Source organism: Triticum aestivum, chromosome 2A, assembly GCF_018294505.1.
Source record: "Triticum aestivum cultivar Chinese Spring chromosome 2A, IWGSC CS RefSeq v2.1, whole genome shotgun sequence".
Taxonomy (NCBI): domain Eukaryota; kingdom Viridiplantae; phylum Streptophyta; class Magnoliopsida; order Poales; family Poaceae; genus Triticum; species Triticum aestivum.
In genome coordinates this window covers 479922724-479927411 of record NC_057797.1, presented here as the reverse complement: position 1 = coordinate 479927411, position 4688 = coordinate 479922724, and the positions used below count along the sequence as shown (strand labels likewise).

The window sequence follows — 4688 nt, the reverse complement described above, 5'->3', positions numbered from 1 at the left end:
AATATAGTAATACTCATGCATCTTGTGGGCAACATTAAAGCACTCATCTGCCATGTTAGAGCATCTCCAACAGAAGCGCAATGCGCGGCACGTTTAAAAAGCATTTATAGCTTCGGAATAGGCAGTTTTTGCGGGCCACGGAGTGCTGGCTCCAGCGGCCGCTGCAAAAAAATTGTGTGCGTGCGCTCCAGCAAACGCACTATATGTTTCTCCTTTCTACTCTGACTCCATACACATTCGACTCCGAGTCGATACTGGCATAGATAGATACATAGATAGTTCTCGGCATAGATATAGCATAGATAGATAGAAAAATAGATAGTTCAACTACTCCTTGTCGTCCGACTCCGCCTCGGCGATGTCCTCCTCCGACGACTCAATGTAGGCGTCAAGATACTGATCGTCGTTGGAGTCCCAGGGCGGCACAGCTCCTAGCTTGATGTTGAATTGAGCGGCCGCCTTATGCGTACGCCCGTCCTCGCGATAGGCGGCCCGCTCCGCCCTTCTCCTCTCCCTCTCCGCCCTCCTTTGCGTGTAGAACTCGTGCTCGTTGATGATGTCCTGCGGAAAGCGTTGGTGCCATAGCACCATGGCTTCCTCGTCCATCTCGGCAATGCCGAGACGGCGCTCTGCCTTCGGTTGTCGCTATGATCCTCGTTGGTGATAAGCCACGGCGGAGGCGCGAGCTCCTGCGCCCGCTCCCGCGTTGGCACGTTGGGGAAGTTCATCTCTCTACGAGGCCGCCGGAGGCGCCATGTCTCCGCGTCGTACGTGCGGGCGGCCTCGTGGGCAGTGTCGAAAGTGTCGAGGCCAAGACGCATCTCGCGGAACTGGATCTCGACGGAGAAGCCACTGGAGGGGGTTGCGTGGATGCCGTGGTAGCCCCAAGTTTCCCGGCGGTGCGACGACATGGTGGTGCGGCGGCGGCAAGGCGAGAAAGACCAGGAAGAGAGCGGTGGCGAGGCACAGAGTGGTGGGAGGACGTTGGATTTTTAAAAGCACGCACGATGCCACGCGCCAAAACTAGCGCCCGCCTGGCCGCTTTTTCCCACGCATGCGATCCTTTCCCGACATCCCTGCTATCTCCACTCTCTTCTCTACTCTTAATATATATATATATATATATATATATATTATATTTATATTTATCACTACTTCTTATATCTTATATATCTCTTATATATATTATATATATCTACTACTCTTGTAAAAAAAGAGTTGGTGATGATGGTGTGCCTATCATCCTTCAATATAGGCCGTCTGATTTATATCTGATGGATAGGAAGGAAACTATGGCAATTTTGCAAAAAGATACCCACACCCCTCTCCACATTTGCAAATAAGGCCTTCCCTCGTTCATCCTTTTCTGCCACAAGATAAACTACTCGTACAAATGCATCTTGATGTTCCCTGCAACACATGGGCATCTTGCTAGTTCTAAAGAACTTTCCATCATTTGCCACACTACTGGTTGCAGATGAAGAACCTACCCAAGGACAACGCAATACAGGAGCGACTCACAATTACAAGGTGATATTCTGTTGGACAATGCAAGCTATAACCAATTACTTTTACGGGAACAATAGCAGCCAGGAAATTTGAAGGGTAGGTATGAACAAAATGGGAACTGCACATGTACGGCTAAGAGATTCAATAGACACATTACCAATTGAGGAGGAGTGCGATGGTTGCGGCGGCCTTTGTGCATCATGGTCGGCAACGGGAGTCAGTTCATTGTCCACAATGATGGTGCTTCTGCGCTTCGCATTGGCTTTCGAGAAGCAGATCCGAGACCGTGGAAGAAGGTGCCGGGGAAGAGGCTCCATGTACGACGATGATGGTGTACCGACTCCAGTGCGGCATACGACATCGTCGATGAGGCAGATGCGTCACGGTGGACGAGTGTGCCCATGTAGAAGGGGAGGAGCACAAAGGCTGCGGTGCCGTGGAGAAGTCTATTTTGCGGTGGGATAGAAAATGGGGAGTATTCATGTGTACTACCCTGGGTGCCGGGGTGGGGTTGGCTGGGTAGGGTGAACCTGTAAGTTACCAAAACAGCCCCCTACCAACCATCATCCGTAGCCGTGTTCCGAAGGGTATGATGGTAACTTCGCACTGCTCGAATCAGGGTCGTGGGAGATTTTCTCGCCGACCTCAAAATTTTGTAACACTAAACTCTTGGCGTGTTGGGTGATTGGGCTAAGCAACTAGCGAGTAGTACTAGTAACTACTAGTACTCCCTCCGTTTTTATTAACTCTGCATATTAGGTGTGACCAAAGTCAAACTTCGTAAAGTTGGACCAAGTTTATAGAAAATATAAACATTTACCATAACAAATATGTATGATGTGAAAGTACATTCAATAATGAATCTAATGGTATTTATTTGTTATTGTATATGTTAATATTTTTTGTTATAAACTTTGTGAGAGTTTACAAAACTTGACTTTGACCAATGCTAATACGCGAACTTAAAATAAAAACGGAGGGAGTACACGTTTGTTTTCTTAGTTTGTAGTGGAATTAATCATTTGTTGTAATCGTGAAATAAATATATTAGGCTATTGACTTCGAATGTAATGGTTTATACAATTCAATAGTTAGAATCATTGTTGAATTCCAAGATGTATACGAGGTCTATAGTACTTCACAATATGCTCAAACTCACATAATCTGAGTCAAATGAAAATCTAAATGCATTTCATATTTATTACTTTGTAGGATGCAACAAAACCAACCATAATTCTACACGATCCATTATAAAAGCAACATTTTGAACACATCCCAATGTGTGAATGAAAAGTGTAGAGAGAGCTTGCGAAGATGGAGCAGATAGGGCGGGAAAGATTGTATGTATGTGGGAGAGAGAGTAGGAGACAAACCTAACGAGAGAGAGAGAGAGAGAAGTTAGGTCTGTGAGAAAGATGGAGACATGTAATATATGTGAGATGCGTGTGCATCCGGATTTTGTACACGTGGAAGGAGAAGAGACAACGGGTTTGATGAGAGAGCTGTAAAAAAATGGACGAGAGGGGAAGGATCTCGTGGGTTGAGGGATTGATAATTTTGTGCGGAAGAGAGGGGGGAGGAGTCAGTCAGCCGTTGTCACATCATCCTGCTTCCAAATGGCCCCGCATTCTCTAGTGCAGTGTGGTCGCCGTCTTCGATCTCCTCGATGCCCTCTTTGAAGATTGAGGTGGGTGTGCATGCTGGGGTGCAGATAGGCACAAGCGAGAGTGGTCGCCATATAACCTTGGATGGGGATGAATTGTGTGCTCGGGGGAGGGGGGAGTGTGTGTCCAGTGTGTGTGTGTGTGTGTCAGATATTGAGAGAAATCAAACCTATGGAGAGAATGTGTGTGTATGTGACGGAAAGCTACATGCTAAGTAGGGTTTTCATGAAGAGATTGTGCGTGCGAGATAGAGAGCGATGTGAGGGCCTTGAGGTGGGCAGGGGCCGGGTGAGGGTGTCAAAACGTGTGCGTTGGTGCATGTGTTACATGCGATCATGCGAGGGACGGATGAATCGAGAGAGATGGTTGTTGTGTTACGGATGGTCCTCTCTCTCTCTCACACACACACACAAGTACAAATAGAAGACCGTTCTCTCATGTATGCACAACGTATCGGCATCTCTCTATGTCTCACTCATGCATGATCATTTGCACATTCATGTCTCTCTATGTCTCTATCACACGCACACCGTCTTCATATTGCCCTTCCACCACAACACACATATGGACACATACACGCGTTCTCTCTCAGTCACACACACAGAATCAGTATTAGAAAAAACTAGGGCGCACCTAAAACGTCCAAATCCAAATAAGCACGAACTGAAGCTAAATTCAAATATATGGAAATATTGTAGCATGAAGAACTTTTCCAGGAAAAAAAAAGGAGAGTAATATTTGGGGATTGTTTTCACACACACAGAAAGGTTAGGTGGATGTCCTTCGAGCGCGACACGGTGATGCACTGTTCGACCAACCACGCGGCCGCGGTGCACGCGCTTGCACAAGATTCTGTATCAATGTTGTGCTAACTAATATGGTAGTATAAGCGCTGCCTCGGTCTAATGTTTACGTGTACTAGTACGGTGTTCTTTCAAATTTGACCAACCCTATATAAAACTAAACTAAGCCCCCCATACGCGCACTCATCAATATGCCGCCACCGTTGCGCATGTCGGTGCCTGCCTGCTCCGGCCGACCATTTCTCACCCATCACCGCCGTGTCCCTGCCATCCCTGTGCCATGATGCCGAAGGCTCGCCCGCTCATGTCGTCTGCAGTCCCTCCTCACGATGCCGCCATGCTGCCAAGCACACGAGCAACTGGTGGAGCCGCGTCTATGCCTGCAGCATACGAAGAGGAGGATGAGTGTGTGCTCCAGCACGCCGGTGAGGAGGAGGTAGTGTGTCATTGTTGTCTCCGCCCATGTGGAGGAGGCGCGCATGGTGGCTGTCGCGTAGAAAGCCGGTCGCGCCCGCGTCGAGCCCGCAAACTGGGTACATATGTGGAATCTACCTTCGAGACCTTGAATGACATGTGGATTCTGCAATCTGAAGAAACAATTTGGGTCAGTCGACTCTTGTGAGCCATTGGATGCAACATGGACGGCTAGAAGGGCTTCTTGAACCTCCGAAATTGATGCACTGTTCATCTTCTCTCTTAGGCATCGAGCCAC

General features: G+C 47.9%; 1 pseudogene; it reads right to left on the bottom strand.

The window, feature by feature from the left end:
- Nucleotides 1-327: 327 nt before the first annotated feature.
- LOC123191717 (uncharacterized) lies at nucleotides 328-911 on the bottom strand (annotated as a pseudogene).
- Between the last annotated feature and the right edge of the window lie 3777 nt (nucleotides 912-4688).